Source organism: Eublepharis macularius, chromosome 1 (assembly GCF_028583425.1).
Source record: "Eublepharis macularius isolate TG4126 chromosome 1, MPM_Emac_v1.0, whole genome shotgun sequence".
NCBI classification, from domain to species: Eukaryota; Metazoa; Chordata; class Lepidosauria; order Squamata; family Eublepharidae; genus Eublepharis; species Eublepharis macularius.
Window position 1 is genome coordinate 222,950,163 of NC_072790.1, and position 17,636 is coordinate 222,967,798.

Sequence of the window (17,636 nt, forward strand, 5' to 3'; positions counted from 1 at the left end):
ACATGCCTCATGATCATACAAAACAAATTGAAAGAGTCCCGTTCCATTCGCATCCTTATATCCACAGACATCTATAATGAGTATTAATTATTAAGAACTGGAATTTTGCTACCCTTCTGTGGGGTTAAAGGCTGGCTCCTTTTTCTTTTTTGAGATGTAAGTTCCAGTTCCATTGCAGGTGATATTCCAACTTGTTGTAAGAGGAGAAAACCTGAATCCAGATCGGAAGCATAAAATATCTTGCCATTAAACTTGACACGCAGATTACAAAGATTCACCCAGCGATATTCCACATGAGCTTTTTGTAGCTCGTCAGTTATTTGTTTAAGCCTTTTTCTTTTTTCCAAAACTTCCTTGGGTAAATCAGTATATACAGAGACTCTCATTTCCTTGTATGTTAATGATTTTTGTGCCCTTGCCATCTCCAGGATTTTTTTCCTTAACCTCCAGTCAGTAAAAACCGCTATTATATCTCTGGGGCCTTTTCGCTTTTCTGACTTCACAGGACCAACCCTATAAGCCTTAGATATGACTGGAACTGCATCCTCCTCCAGCTGCAACAATTCTGCCAGCCAAGTAGATAAAAAATGGGAGAGATCAGACTTTGCAGTTATAGATTCATCCAAACCCCTGAACTTCAAATTCTGGCTCCGGACCTGAAGTTCAAGATGCAAAATCCTGTTTTGAGCACTATCGCTTTCTTTTTGCAGCACGCGTATGTCCTCTTGTAATGCCACAGATTGATCTAACGCACAATCCGTTTTTTGGATAACAGTATTCATTGCCACAGTAAGCTCGTTTATTTGTTCAGTTAAAGGATTTAGCATAACTGATATTTTATCCAAAATGCTCTTTTCTAAGTCCTTCAGCATGACTTTCAATGCTGGATCAGAGGCGAGGACTTCTTGAGCAGCTGCCGCGTTTCCCGCGGCCGCCATGTTTTCCGCTGCTTCCTCTGCCTCTCCCATAAAAGCCGAATGCTGTGACGCTGCGAAAAAGCTTTGTAAGCACTTCGATGCTTTTAAATTCTGTTTTTTAATATTCTGATCTTGCTTACCCTTCATATTAAGATGTTGGGAACGCAAATTATGGAGGGTTTAAGAGGCTTCGAGGTGGAGTTGAGAGGGAGCCCGCGCTTCAAGCGTCCATCCCTGTCGGAGCCGACGCCACGCCCCCCGTTTCCTGCTGGGGTTTTTAAGGCAAGAGACATTCAGAGGTGGCTTGCGATTGCCTGCTTCTGCATAGGTCTTCTTTGGAGGTCTCCCATCCAATTACTAACCAAGGCTAACTATGCTTAGTTTCCAAGATTTGATGAGACCAGGCTTGCCTAGGATATCCAGGTCAGGTCAGGGAGTTCCCTTTATCAGGAAATGGAGGGGAGGTGGAATCTAGGACCTTTGATGTGCAAAGTTTGGGTTCTGCTGCCAAGCTATGGCACTTCTCCACTTTTGATAGTTGGAGAAGATTCAGAGGGGAGACAAGATTACCTGGGATAGGTTGGGGGCTCTAGAATCTCTCCCTTTATTTGTACATTGGGATGCCCTTGTGCAGAATTCTTGCGAGACTAAATGGGAGACAGAACAGGATAGCAGAGGGATCCTGCAGAAATCTTACCATTATAAGGGTTATCTTTAAAACCTCTCACTATTATGGGCTTGATCTGCTGTGGGTCAATGTACCTGGAGAGGGTGCAGATAACAACATCACTTTTCAGCACTGGTTCTCCTATCAAATCAGTAGATGCGTGCACCACTTGCCTCGTGCTGCAGCAGCTCTGGTGTTTCTATGGCCTCTTCCAGTTGACGTAGTAAAAGCACCAAATCCTCTTCAGTAGTTGTGGTGTTCAGTGATGCCAGGGAATCCTTTTTTGCAAAGGGCAGCTTTGCAGGTTCTGGGCCTCAGTTCACTGGGGCTGGGAATCTGAAGGGACAGAAGTGCCCTATAAGCTGATCCCTTTGGCCTGAATGTCAAGGGAGGGGAGGGAATGGGGCTTTGAGGATATGCACCCTGTGTCTGGAATTGGAGAAGAAAGGGGGTTAAACAGATGTGAAATGCATAAGAACAGGTCTGTAAACTGGAAGTGCAATTCTCTTTCCCTATCTGACAAAGCATTCTGTGAATATTAAAAGCTTGCATACTTGGATACCATCCTAAGATGATCCATTTTAACAGAGGTGATACATTTATGCCTAGGTCCTTTAATTAAGAAAGTAATGTGTGTAAAGCACCCCTAGTTTATAAAGGAGTCTGGAAGGTATGGATTAAGATATCCTGTACAACTGGAGGTACTGATTTCTCTAAAGACATACAAGCTTTGTGGGCTGCTTACAGCACTGGCAAATGGAGAAAACACAAAGCAGGTGATGCTCTATATAACCCTTCTCTCTCACTCTGTGTGTGTGTGTGCGCGCGAGTGCGTGCGCACTTTGCTCCTTTGGTGTTTTTTAAAACAAGATATTAAGTAAGCCTTTTCTAAAAACCTGGGCCCAGAGGAAGGGCACTGTGTGGTCTTTGGATTTCTTGGCTGCTGCTTTCCAGCTGAGCAAACATATGGTCTTCATAGATAATTCAGAGTTTAACCACATTAGTCAGGCTAAAAATAAACTCCCCAAGCACCACGGGTGTTGTTCTGTATAGCATGGTCCAAGCCAGCTGCAATGCAGGTTGTGAGCCCTGGTTTGGACTGAAGCTGGCTTTTTAAAAGAAGGGAAGATTGGTCAGTAAAACCCCCACTGGTGATTGAATGGTTGCCAGATTCCCATCGAGGGATAAGAAGCAGAGCACATAGGGTGAGGTTACCAGGATAGCTTTAGAAACAAATCAGCCCATAGGTGGATTTCCTCTCCCCATCACAACAACCTTGTGAGGTAGGTCAAACCAAAAGAGAGGAACAGGCACAAAGTTTACCAGTGTGCTTCATGGATGAAGGCAGGATTGAAACCCAAGTCTCCCCAATCCTATCTAAAAGCATTTGATCTTCAGTTATCTATATGCATTTGGTTGTTAGGGTCCTCCTAGCTCTATTTTGTCAACATTTTCACAGTTATCTGCTCATTGGTGTTTTGTTCCTCTAGCCTTTCTTTAAACAATGCCCCCCCAAGCATTTCACCTTCAAAATACATCTTTAAATGAGAGCCAGTTTGGTGTAGTGGTTAAGAGCAGCAGGACTCTAATCTGGAGAGCCAAGTTTGATTCCCCACTCCTCTGCTTGAAGCCAGCTGGGTGACCTTGTGTCAGTCACAGCTCTCTCAGAGCTCTCTCAGCCCCACCCACCTCACAGGGTGATTGGCATGAGAATAATAATAACACACTTTGTAAACCGCTCTGAGTGGGCATTAAGTTGTCCTGAAGGGTGGTATGCAAATTGACTGTTATTATTATTAAATCTTTGCTCAATACAACATTCCATATATGCTTGGCTGAATAAATGCTGCAGTTATACCCTGTTCCTGAAGAGAGATATCTGGAATTTGACTTCATCATTCTGTAGGCAGCTAAATGAGGGGAGCCCAAAAAAAGGACAGTCCGGTGCTTTTCGACAAGCCGTACTGGCAAAAGGATAGATTGAATCCAGTGGCGAAATGAGGAATAGCATACAAGCAGCTCTTTGGAGCAGAGCAAGAAACATCCCTGCATCGGTAATTGAATTAAGCTTCTTAATAAAGCTACTTGCAATTTCCCTAATTCCTCTCCAGACACTCTAATGCTATTATTCCAAACTGAGCATCATTTAAATGGCTTATTTAAACCATCTTCAGCAGCAATGCAGGATGAGTGCACCGGGCACCCAGCCCAAAAACCAGAAGGAGAGAGAAGCCCTGGGGCTGCATCTACATATCATCAGATATTGCACCATTGCCATTGTTTGCAACTGGATTCCAGTTTATACGATAGGCCAATATCTGATGATGTGTGGCTGCAATAAGCAAGCTCCTTTTCACCAGCTGTGGAAAGTGCTTTGAAGAAGTGGTGTGGAGGAATTATGGCCAGCTGCTCAGGTTCCCCAGAGTTTGCAGTTGGGAATTTGCTAGATCTTTAGGCAGGGATTTAGCAGCTGGAATTAACATGAGCTGGAGGGTGGAGGCTTTAATGTACAGGATTTTTCTTCCTCTGCAACTCTGAAGAACACATTGTTTGCCCACCCTGAGCCTCTCAGGCTTAAAACTGGTGAGATTCTAGGAGAGCTGTAATTGGATCTTCTTAGCGATTTTTAACAAGCACATTCAGAAATGCACAGCTCTTATTTAGATCAGGAAATGTAGGAGGGGAGAGGGGATTTAACTTTTCTATCCCTACATATTTTTGTGAATCAAAACTGCCTCCCTGTATACTTACTAAGCTTGCAAAAACAAAAGGTTGGGCAATTTTTAGGGGGTAAGAACTGCACAGATAGTGGTGGTTGTGGTTAGTGAAATCATGTGTGGCTGAAAGGGTTAACCTGTCTGTTCCCTGCATAGCTCTAATCAGGACCGTGAACCACTTTAAATTTATCCTTAAAAGAGTCTGGGAGATCTGTGGTCTCTGGTTTGTCTAGACAGGTTTTGAATTTGCATATAGCTATTCATAGCAAATACACGCACTCCTTGAAGAGCAGGTAACTGAAATGTCTCCAGGTGGGTCCACTCCTGATGGCAGGACTTGGCATTACCACCACTGGGGCTCTGTCATTCAAACTTGGGAATAAGCTGCCTCTTGCATGGGAGGAACATTCGGGGCCAGACAGTGTGTTCCTTGAGCAACCTGGTCACATATATTTTGTTTCAGTAAAAAGCAACCTGGGGTGTAGTGGTGCTGGTTTGGGACCACAGTGAGGGGGGAAAGAGGGTTCAACCCTTCTCCCTTACACAGTTTCTGCAGTAGAACTCACCTTCTGGTATGGAGGTCATCAGAGGGGGAACGTAAGATAAGTATAGTGCAGGTAACTGATCCCCTCTCCTCAATACAAGTATTTGCAGTTCCAGCTATGGACACTTTCTGTTAGGAAAAACTCCAAGATTGGAGAAGATTAATCCTCCCCTCTCCAGACTTTGTCCCTCCCTACACCCTCCCCGTGACTGCTTTTAATGGTTAAAGAAAACACCAGGAGATCCAGTCTCAGATCTCCCACACAATGTACCATTTGTCCCTCTGGAAAGCAGAGCCTCTTTCCTCTTTCTTGCTCCCAACCATCCCAAGGACCTTCTGAAATGTAAATAATAGAAGAAGTAATCAAATGACAGTAGTTGTTAGTCTGGCTTTTTCTGCCTAGTGGTGTCCTTGAAATACTAATGCCTAATGAATAGGAAATATGTCCTAGACAGAGTTACTCTGACAGAGGATAGCCAGTGAATCAAAGAACTGGTATATGGAGCTTATGGAGAGAGCATGCCCTTTTCATGCAAAGCACTCAGGTTCAGTCCGTGGACTCTCCAATAAAGGACTGCTGCTAGCAGGGCTGGGGAAGACCTTTGCCTGAGGGCCTACTACATTTTGAAAAGTGTCTGTCCTGGGTCCTGTAAACTAGATATGCTCTCTGAGTTTGGTTCTTAGAACTTAATTTGCAGAATTGCATGGATCTGGTTTGCATTGGCTATACCACATAGGGTAAATGGAATTAAGCCCCTCTTGTTCCATTTTCCCTACCTGAAAAAGCACCAAAGGGCCATTGTTTGCCCCACTGGGGAAGCATACGCGTAGTCCATTGCTACATCTATACTCACAACTATATTGTCTACAGGGAAAAGCAGCAGCTCCTGCACGTTTAAGCACTCTCATACTGTTCACAATGGTCCCCAAAACTGGATCAGGCCCACATTGGCTTGGCTTTTGGGTTCAAAACTCCATGAGCACATCTGGTCAACAGCACCATAGCAAGACATGCAGAGGGGCATGAAAACTTTGCAACATCTTGTCAGGCTCTGAGACCTTGAAAAGCTGCAGGCAGATGGATTGGACAAGATGGCACTAGCTGGGACAATGGCCCTTTTCAGGATAAGGCTGGTCCATGCCTGCAGATTCAGTGACAGAACATGCAGAGGGTTCCAAGTTTGATCTTAAGCAAAGATGGAGAAGCACATGGGGAGCTGATGCCAATCATAGTTGAAAATACTGGGCAAGATGGAGTCTGACTTTTTATTTCAGCTTTCTATGTTGGAACAGAAAAGGGTGCACTACAAAACAAGTCCTTCCCCCAGATTACAGTTTGAGATTTTATAAGATTGTGATTTGATTTTGAGAAGTGCCATGGTGAGTCTGGAGACTGGCTGCCTAGAGATGTGCTGGGTTCCCTTTTGTTGGCAGTCTTCAAGGAGCGGCTGGATGAATACTTGTTGGGGATGCTTTAGGCTGTTTCTGCATTGGGCAGGGGGTTGGACTGGATGGTATATAAGGCCACTTCCAACTCTATGGTTCTATGAGATGATGGAGATGAAATAACAACAGTCAGCAGAAACCAAAGCTGTCTTCTCACCCAGCCTTTCTGTCACCAGCAGTAAAACATTGTTACTTACCATCTGCCTTTTGCTCCACAATGGTAGAAAAGCTGTATCAAGATTCTTAAGAACATAAGAGAAGCCATGTTGGATCAGGCCAATGGCCCATCTAATCCAATACTCTGTGTCACACAGTGGCCAAAAAGACCCAGATGTCATCAGGAGGTCTGCCAGTCGGGAAGGGACACTAGAATCCCTTCCACTGATTGCCCCCCAAACACCAAGAATACAGAGCATCACTGCCCTAGACAGAGAGTTCCATCTATACCTTGTGGCTAATAGCCACTGATGGACTTCTGCTCCATACGTTTATCCAATCCCCTCTTGAAGCTGTCTATGCTTGAAGCTGCCACCACCTCCTATGGCAGTGAATTCCATGTGTCAATCACCCTTTGTGAAGAAGTACTTCCTTTTTTCCTTTCTAACCCGACAGCTCAGCAGTTTCATTGAGTGCCCACGAGTTCTTGTATTGTGAGGAAGGGAGAAAAATATTTCTTTCTCTACCTTCTCTATCCCATGCATAATCTTGTAAACCTCTATCATGTTACCCCTCAGTCGTCGTTTCTCCAAGCTAAAGAGCCCCAAACGCTTTAACCTTTCTCCATATGGGAAGTGTTCCATCCCTTTAATCATTCTATTTGCCCTTTTCTGCACTTTTTCCAGTGCTATAATATCTTTTTTGAGGAGTGGTGACCAGAATTGTACACAGTATTCCAAATGAGGCCATACCATTGATTTATACAGGGGCATTATGATACTAGCTAATTTGTTTTTAATTCCCTTCCTAATAATCCCCAGCATAGCATTGGCCTTTTTTATTGCTGTCTTCTTGAATGGTCCAGCACCAATGCTCAGGAGCACATGGAGATGGGGAAAGGGGATGCTAATGTACAAAGGAATGGGATAGCAGGTCAAATTGTGCATGCACACCACTCTGAACAAAATTTGAAAATTTAAAACAAATTAGTTTGTTTCATTTGGGGTACAAGATCTGGTGATTCAAAAGAACGTTGGAAGCTTTGCAAACTAAAATTGTCCTCCATTCCACTACTGTGTGGAGATTTGACTGGCAAGTTGAGTTCTAAGAGTCAAAGGCTTTTCTGCTGAAAACGGTTGCCCAACAGAAGCAAGAGGGAACTGTCCAGCGACAGAAGCTCCTGAATGAGTGGAAGGCATGCCTGTTGTTCAACAGGAGGGCAGTTCTTGCGTACCTTTTGTATGTTTGCAGATTTCTTGCAGGTGGAAGATGTGTAGGGGAGTACAGAGTCTACCAGATGCCAGATTAATTCCAAGCACCATGACCTGCACCATTCCAAACCTAACGCAGCTATTTTCAGTGCACCTGCAGAGGCCTTGAAACAGGACCCTTCGAATGCTTTAGTTCAGCCATCTGTTCACTGAGGGATGAAGCATTTTTCTGCTCCCCACTCTTTGCTCATGTCATGCTGTGCTCTGGGTTTGTAGGTGGTATTAGTGGTAATGTCTAGGGCAGGAGAGGGTCAGACCAAGTGACCTTTGGGTTGACTCCTACTATCATATTTCCATTTCTGTTTTTTTAGAAGCAAATTCTCCTTCCAGGCTGATTGCTTTTCTTCCAGATTCAGTATGAAATTCTCTTGCATAGATTTGATATTGAGGCAGCAGCAGCATTGCAGCACTTGTTTTCCAATCCCAAACTACAAGTCTCCTTGAACTGTGAGACATCCAGGCCTGGGAGCTGCCTCAAAAGTTCATTGCAAACAGTAAGTGACCCAGAGCATGGTGTGGGGTTGGCTATACTATGCCAGAGGCATCAGCTGTAAGAGGCGGCTTCATGAAGCAAGTGCTCATTGGTTTCCAGGAAACAAAGTTTTGGGGTGGATGTGTGGGATAAAGGATAACCTTCCCAGCTCTCCTTGAATCACTGTTTCCTGGGAAATTTGAGGATGATGTGGCGTGGTCCCCATCTCCTAGAAAATATTTTGGTCACACTCACCAAAATTCTTAGCCTTGAACAAATTGCATCACTGAACTCATGTTTTACTTACCCATCTTTCTTTGAAAAGTGCTAGACTCTGTGTAATCATATTTTCTATGATTCAGTTTGTTTGTATTGATGTCTTTGGAACAAAGAATGACATATTTCATATGACATTCTATTTTGAGATTTCATACCCTAATCCATTTATCAACATTACTGTGTGTTGTGCATTCAAAGGACCCCCAAACACAAAAGAAACCAGATCTCCTGTGTGTAAACATCCTCCAACTCCCCTATCCACACCCCCAGCAATTCAGATGACCAGGGAAGTTCTGGCCTGCAACCCTTCTTTTAGGAAAGCTTGTTTGGTGAAAGCTTTACGTACTATAAGATTTTTGTCCCTGTGACTGTGTTATACATATGAAACACCCTTTCCAGAGTTATGTTCTGTCTTCTTTTAGGAGACTGAAGAAAACTATCTGTTTTGTAATTCCAAATGGGTAGCTATGTTAGTCTGTAGCAGCAAAATAAGTCCAGTGCCCTTTAGAGACTAATAAAATTTATGCCAGAGTGAGCTTCCATGAGCTCTGACTCACAAAAGCTTATGCTAGAATAAACATTATTAGTCTTTAAGGTGTCACTGGATTCCTGTTTTATTTAATCTATTTTGTGCCACTTTGGCTGCTGTTTAATTGCTGCTTCCATTTTTGCAGTTGTTTTTGTTACTGCTTGGTGCATATTCAAATAATGAAACCTTCCCTTTCCACCTTTTAGTTTAAAATAGTCCTGTGGTCTTACCTGTAACAAAGGCTGGTGGCAGTTTCTCTAATCTTCCTACAGGAATAGAGTTAGCACACTGCAAATGAACAAATTTCAGCTTTATTTTAAACAGAGTCTGTATAGATTTGGAACAACATATATTTTCTCCCTAAGTTTTTGTTTGCTTCGATTGACTTTCTTGTTGATTGCTGTAGTATGTTAATTTTTTTTTTTAAGACTGGTTAAAAATTATTTGTGAGTTTGGGGAAATTGTATCATTACATAGATTCGGGGGCACCTGCCCACTAGGCAGCCCTAGGCTATTTTTTAGGGTGGTAGAAGGTAAGGGGTACCAGGCCCTCTTTCAGTCCTAGCACCACTGCCCCATCTGGCAGGCTGGCTGGCCAACCAGTGGCTTGGGTTGAACCCCAGCCATCTGGTTTAGGGCACACTTACCCTCTAATGAGGAAGGAGAGAGTGGGGGGAATTGCATCAGAACCCAGAAGTGGTGGGCAACACTCTAAGAACCCCCAAATCTCTAAGTTCTTTACCATGGAGATTTCAAAGATTCCTAGACATTCACCCCAAAACAGTGTCATGTCTAGGTTCAGATGCAACCCCCCCCCTTTCTCCTACCATATCAGCGGGCATGTGAACTCAGAGCTGCCCAGCCTGTTAGTGGCTCAGGGCATGCCTGGGTCAGCCAATGGGAGGGGCACTTGGGCTGGCCAACCTATTGCACAGAAAACCGTTTCACCAGCCTTGTATTGATTTTACCCCTTGTAACTTCCTTTTGTACGGGAAAGTGATTATAAATATTAATACTTAACCAACCCAGGCAACACTGTTGTGCCTGTTGGGGTGTAGAGAGACTTATCACCTATTCCCTATTTCAAGGAATTATTCTTTATTTATTAGTAAATTTTGGACTTCCTATATTTTCTATGCTGCACCGTAACTAAAACTTTCATACATGATAAGGATGTGATACTCTAACAGTGCTATCCTAAGCAGAGTTAATCCAGTCTAAGCCCGCTGATTTCAATGGTCTTAGATGTGAGTAACTCTGTTTAGGATTGCACTGTAAGTCCTGATTGTCCATATAACACATAAGCTGTTGTTTTCTTACAGCTCCATCTTCAGGTGGCAAAGAGTTGGATCCTGTGGATTCCACTAATGCCAGTGCTTTCCTTAGCACAAGGAGACATTTCCTCAGAAGAAGCAAGAGGTTGTCTTGAATTAAAGAAAATGATGCTTTGTGCCAGGGGAAAACCACCTCCATTTGTGCAATGGAACCATGGGGTCAAGAGTCCTAAAAGAAAGGCTTCTTGCGACCCTAGCAAAACCAGCCCACAGAGACAATCCCATGTATGAGGCAGCAGTATTCCTTACTCATTTTACCCTTAGGTTTAATTAGTTAGTTGTTACATACATTAATTGGCTGCTCTTCCTTGAAAAAATGGAGAGTGTCTTACAAGTCCTGGGGATTGACCAGTCAGATGGCTTCTAGGCCTCGATCTGCTTGGCATCAGTTGAAGAAGACAGCTACACGTCACTTAGTAAAACTCCAGCATAGGCTACTGCAACATTCTCTACATTGCGCTGCCTTTGAAAAGTTCTCAGAATTTCATTTACTCCAAAATGCTACATGTTGTCTGGGGCTCACCACTGTTACACCTACCTTGATCCATTGACACAGGTTTCCCATTTGTTTTCAAGCAAAATTTAAAACTCTGGTTTTAACCTTTGAAGTCTTTAGTGGTTTGATGCTGAGAGACCTGAAGGTCCTCCTTTTCCAATATGAACCTCTCCAGACACTAGCTTCATCTAGTGAAGCCTTGTATTTGTGTACCACTCTTTTGGACAGTTGTATGCATAATGAGACCTTTTCATTGGTGGCACTGAGATCATGGAATGTCTTTCTTAACAAAGTTCAACTAGCTTTCAGTTTTTAGGAAGACTGCTGAGATGTTCTTCATCTAGCTTTTTGCCTGCTTTAAGATTTGTTTATAGTCTGTGTGATGTTCAGTGTTTTTAGTTGTTACTTGTGTTGTTTTACTACAGTTGGAATTTTCAATTGTGTTTTGTTCTGAGATTTTTATCTAGTATAAGGTGCCCTGAGATAGTTGTGTCAGAAAGTGCATATGACGAAGAGAACTGTGATTCTCGAAAGCTTATGCTAAAGTTGGTTAGTCTTAAAGGTGCTACTGGACTCTTTTTGAGAAAGTGGATTAGAGGTGTTTTTAAATAAATTTCAAAATAAAGGATTGCCTCGAAAGCCACATGGCCATTCTTTGGATCTTTGTACTGTGAGGTGATCTTTGGGCTAGGAGAATGACTTTTCAACTAATTGCGCTCTCATCAGCTCTGATGCTGAGGAACAAACAGACAGGGGCTGTTGCCTTCATGACCCTCTCTGAGTATCTGGCTGACCACTGAAGGAAACTGTGCATTAGAACAGGTTGCCAGGGAGACCAGGAGGGTAACCACTGGTGAAGGCATGACATCACTAGAGGACTGATGTCACTTCCTTTTCCCCCCAGAAGTGACATCACACTGTTAGTTTAGCAGTCATTTTTCAGTTCTTCTCCTGCCATGCTCTGGGCTGCAGCAGCAGGAAATGGGAGTTGGAGGCAGGTAATCCCCTGCCTACAGCGGAGTCCTGGCTACCCTGAGTGGACTAGACAGAATTTTAGACTAACCTATACGTTCTCATGCTTAGCTCAGACTTCTCTTTACAAGGCCTAATGTGAATAATAAATTAGGCCCCAAATGATAGCTTTTAAAAAACCAGCTCAAACATCACACACGTTTTTCATTTAAAATAAAGGAAATGTTTTTAGCAGCAGCTAAACTAGGAGAGATATACAAGAACAGGGCTTCCTTTTCAATGTAAGACTTTTACATTCAGTGACTGACAGGGGAATCCTAAACAGGGCTAAACTCTTCTACGATCTATTGAAGCCCAAGTCACACTCCTAGGATAGAAAAGTAATTTGTCTGAATTTTATCTCACTCAATAGGTTTGATTCTGTAAGTGAAGTGTGTATGTGTATACATACATAAGCGTGGGTGCAAAAGCATGCTTTCACGTAAAAATGTTGTTTGGGTAAGATGAATCAATCATTCTGGAAAAATGGCAGTCATTTAATATACGGGCTGCATCCATCCATTGCTGGATATTGTACTATAACAATCATTCACAACTGGATGGTCCACACAGGAAAATCCACTTGCAAAGGATTAATACAAATCAATGATAGCACAATATTTAACAATGTGTTGGTGCTGCCATGCAGGAAGTGACCAGATGAAACAGTACAATCACAGCTGCTGTCACTGTTGTAAAAGTGCATTTAATGGGTAAATCAATGCAAGAAATTTGAAATGAAGGAGTTCCCCCCCTTTTTTTCTTCAGTGTGTGTGTTTGTGTTATCCATTGTGTCTACTTTGGTGGATTAAGTATTTATGAAATATAGTGTCCTATTACCTTTCAGTGAATCTTTGGGCAGGAGAAGTTGCTATAAAATTTGATGCACCATGTACTCCCATGTGTCGCAATATTGGCCACCATTCAGACTCACCAATACCCAACCAGGCCTGACCCAAACACTCCAAAACAGAATGAACTTTGCATAATTATTGAAAAGAAACAAAACAGCATTTTAAAAACCCTCTTTCCATGGGAAAAGTCCATCAGGAGAGAAGTGGAACATGCTCTTCTAATTAGCATTCCTTCACATTTGACAAAAGGAAAAATAAACACAGTGACCAAACTCATCAGAGATGCCTGGAAGCTGTGTCAGCAGAGAGGCCCAAAGGTTAGATCCTGGCAGCTTGCTTTGTGATAACTCAGTGGTTTGAAAATGTCTCCCTGGTCTCAGGACCCCGTGCCCTCTTGCCTTTCCACCCCATCACGACTCACCTCCCAGCCTCACAGGACTTCTTTGTTCCAGGGCCATTCCCACCAAGCAGCTGTCTCAGTTCCTCCATCAAGGGAGTATTATTATAACCCATCATGTGTTCCAAAATAGCCAGCATGGTCATTGGTGAAAATCACAGTTGTGGGAACATTAAAAGTTTCCACTGATTTGCTAAATTCTGATGAGTGAATGACGACATTCCAGTCCAGAAGGCAGGCCATGATTAGAAGCAGAGTTCAGTGGTGATATGACAAAGGAAAGATGTCTGTGAGCATAGGTAGAGTGGCACTCCCTCATCTCTGAGGTATGAACTACAAGTGACACCTGACACTAGTTGGACACTTGTTAGCTTCCCTCAAGTTTTGATGGGAAATGTAGGCAGCTTGGCGGAATGTTGGACAAGTGACAGTTGAAAAGTCCATTGGACAGCAGTCAGAGAGTCAAGCTGCAAGACCAGGATGCCTACATTTCCCATCAAAACTTGAGGGACGCTGACAAGTGTCCAACTAGTGTCAGGGGTCACTTGTAGTTTGGCCCAAAGTGGTCACAGCTCTAGTATGTCCTAGCAGAGGGTATTTCAATGCTTCACACAGTCAGAAGAAGGCACCTTCTGGAATGGAGGCCCACGTGAGAGAAAGCAGCGGCTTATATTGATGAAAGAGAAGATGCAGTCCTCATCACAATGGAAGGAGCACACCTGGATAAGAACATCAGAGATTGAGCACAAGCACATAAGAAGTGCTCTCCTGAATCAGACCAGTGGTCCATCTAGTCCAGCATCTAGTTTTACACATAGCAGCCAGTTAGTTGTCCCGGCCATTGAGGCTGAAGCCTCCTCTTGATGTTGCCTCCTGGAAGTGGTATTCATTGACTGCCTCTGAATATGAAAGTCATTGTAGCCTTTGACGGACTTCTCCCTGAATCTGTCTCATCCTCTCCTAAAGCCATTCACACTCACGGCCATCATTACATCCTCTGCCAGAGGATCCCACACTTTCTCATTAAATTGTAGTATTCACTGCCAGTGGGTGTAATGATAGACATGAGCACAGATGGCTTATTTTGAGTACCATGATTAGTTACAGCGTTCTTAGAGTAGAACTAAAAAAAGGAGATTATACAGGTCCAAGGAGGAGAGCTACTAGGGAGTGTATTGAGAGGGCAGATACCTAAAGGGCACATCACATTTCAAGCAGCGCTGGAACAGCAATTTTTTCAGAGTTTGGACATTGATTTCATAATTTGACATGAATATTTATTTGAGTTTCACAAACAAAGTCTGATGCGAAAATTTTATTGAGTGGACTCCCCCCTCCCCTGAATTAATAAATGAAGTTAGTGTGAAATGGACAAAATCAGTATTGGATGTCAGATATCATAGGTTGTTTGCTTCTATAAAATTATCGCTGGGTGTCCAATAAAAATTAAATATTTGCTCAATATTGGTATATTCAGAAATTGGGCTGCCATATGGCTGGAGAGCTCATAGGGCTTGCCTTGAGGTTAAGTCAAGCTGAGTTTGGCCCGTGCCAGCTGTGGTGGCTTCTTGGGAATTATACATGAGGCCAGGGCTTTTTTTCTGGGAAAAGAGATGGTGGAACTCAGCGGTGGAACTCAGGACCACACAACGACGTCACTTTGGGTCAGCTGGAACAAGGGGGGAGTTTTTTAAAGTTTAAATAGCCCTCGGCGGAAATGGTCACATGGCTGGTGGCCCTGCCCCTTGATCTCCAGACAGAGGGGAGTTTAGATTGCCCTCCACGCCATGGCGCAGAGGTGCCGGAACTCCGTTCCACCGCATTCCAGCTGAAAAAAAGCCCTGTGTGAGGCAATGATTTTGTGAAGGGGAAAAACGGTCAGGATACAAATCTTTTTTTTAACTCCTGCCATTAAAATTAACAGAGTAGAATTTGTTTAAAGAAAAGAGGGTGGTGGAATGAGAAAAGACACAACTGAGCTTGAAATCCAACTTTATTTTGTTTCTAAAATGAAAGTAAAAGAGCAGTATAAATATGCTTTGGCATGATAAACAGAGACTATTTGTCCAGGAGCAATTCATTCAATTCTCCCCTCCCTCACCCTTGCCATTTCTAAGAGTGGTAAAAAAAAACAGCATAAGAATGAAGCAATTCCAAATTAATTTAATGTCTTAAAAATCTCTAGTTTCCCACAAGGCTTATTTTTCCCTGCAGGATATTTTTTCTTTTACTGATAGAGATATGGTTGGTGTGTGTGTGTGTGTGTGTGAGAGAGAGAGAGAGAATAGTATCACTTATAATAAATAGTTCTTTAAAATCCCATCTCTATAGTTATATACACATTGTCAAGTATTAGAGCTAGACGAGTGTTAATCTTTGCTTTTTTAAAAAAATAGCAAAATGCAGGTTTGGTGCATTTGTTACGTTCAAAACTGAAAGATCTTTCCCAGGTCCTTCCCAGGAACCTTTTTAATTCACCCAAATACGTGAACTGCTGGCACAGTTCGGAGAAAATCTTCTCTGGGTTGAGGTTCACCTTGTACAGCAGGGAGTGTCTCTCTCCCCATCTTGCTGAATCCTCATCCTGGAGCAGGGATATTTTCCACTCAGATGCTAAGCAGAGCTTGATTTATTTATTTCAAAATATTGCAAGACAACATTCAAAGGAAATCATTCCAGCTCTTTGGCCAAAGAGAAACTTAGCCACGGACTGCAGATAGGCTGTGGGTCAGAATTCAAAGCAGTAAACTTCTTTTCCATTCAGTAGTCCTCAAATTTTTCCAACTAAATCTTGCATATTTATTGAGATACAAAACTGACTCTTGTTCCCCCACCTTTAATGTTTGGTTTCATTTTTCAGCAAAAGGTGTATATAATATGTGTACCTGTTATTAATGCTTTGAAGCTCAGTTTGTCCATCAGACCAATGGAGCACCTGTCCAAGGTGATAGCCTTGCACAGATGCTGTGTGCACAGATCAACTTCACTCCACCCTCCGCGATTTGTGTCAGTTGTGTTTGCACCTTCTGCCCCCCTCCCACCCAGGGGTCTCACCTTCAGCATCACTTCCACCCAACCAGGCAGCAAATGGCTTCCCTGGGTGTAGGCTGAGGAAATAAACATTGTACTTGTTACCCTGAAAGCTATACGGGAGCACCAGATCGTTGCCTCTGTTATGTCACTTGCTCAGTCTCAAAGGTCACTGTTGTTCATGCTATTGATTTCCATGCTTCCCCATAGCTGCAACTTTATTCTCACCAGCAATCAACCCCTGAGAATTTTTCCTTGCAAACATGGGTAAAATGTATGGCCCTGATTCGAGGACAAAATATTTACATCATTACTTTTCTAGGTGCCGTCCCAGATTCTTACAGCAGAATCCTTTCTGATGGTTTGGTCGTGCATAACTTCAGGTTTATTTAGGTGGTTTCTTGTCCTAAAATCACAGCCCATCCCCTCGATTCTAATCTCTGGTTTGTTTACAAGAGCAAGATTTTAACCAGAAGCCAGAGCAGCCTGAATGCAAGGAGACAAGCACATGCATGACGAAAGGGCTCTTAATTAAAAGAGCCCCTAGATAACTGGGGACTCTTGATGTGCCTTTGTTGCATCTAGTAGCGTATAACGAAAGGATGATAACTATTCTTGATACTGAAAAATCTGGTCAAATTTGGAATCCATTAGAAACAAGCACAGGAGTGTAGATTGTGCCTAAGCAAGCACAGCAAAAACTATTAGCAAGTATCCTTAAACTGAACTTACTCCAGCCTAAGGAGTTTTCCCCGAAGGAGACTTCCTTCAGTCTAAGTTGGCTCTTCCATTGGAGGAAGAGCCTCTTAACATGGAGGAAGCTCTTTAGACTGGAGAAGGCTTCCAACTTTGCTTACCTGGGTGGTAGGATAGATGCCATTCACTCTTGAACCCTATCCTACTTGGGCTACCTTCTTAAAGAGCTCTAAATCCCACAATGTAAATCAGATAATGCGTGTGATCCTACTGAAAATAAGTGAGCATTGAATGCACTGCGGTTCATTTTTCCCATTGATTTCAACTTATTTTCAGTGAGATTCAATTTTCCTTTCTACATTGTAGCCTTTTGGTTCATGTGCTGAAGATAATCACAATAGATTCCCCACAGTGTTCGCAGGCTGCATTTACAAGGTGGTTGTTAGTGGTCTTGATAAGGACACAAAAGGAACCCTACTGGATCAAAAAAAAACCCATGTATCATCTGTCACCATATTTCCAACAAGGTGCTTCTAGGAAGCCCATAAGCAGGTCTGACCATTATAACAATCAGTGAGGAGAAATTACAGAGCTTTGCAGTTTGCAAAACAGGTTAGTGAAGGAATCAGGTAGTTTGCATTTTATACCAAAAAAGCATCACAAACTCAAATGAACCCTGGAAGATCTCAGGCTGGTGCAGGATCATGTGTCATTGAGGGAAGAAATACTCAGTAGCTAATAGGGGGGCAAATAAAATTGAACTGTACTGGAGAAAAGAAGGTGCTTGGCGAGTGGGGACCACATAGACCAATCAAACTTC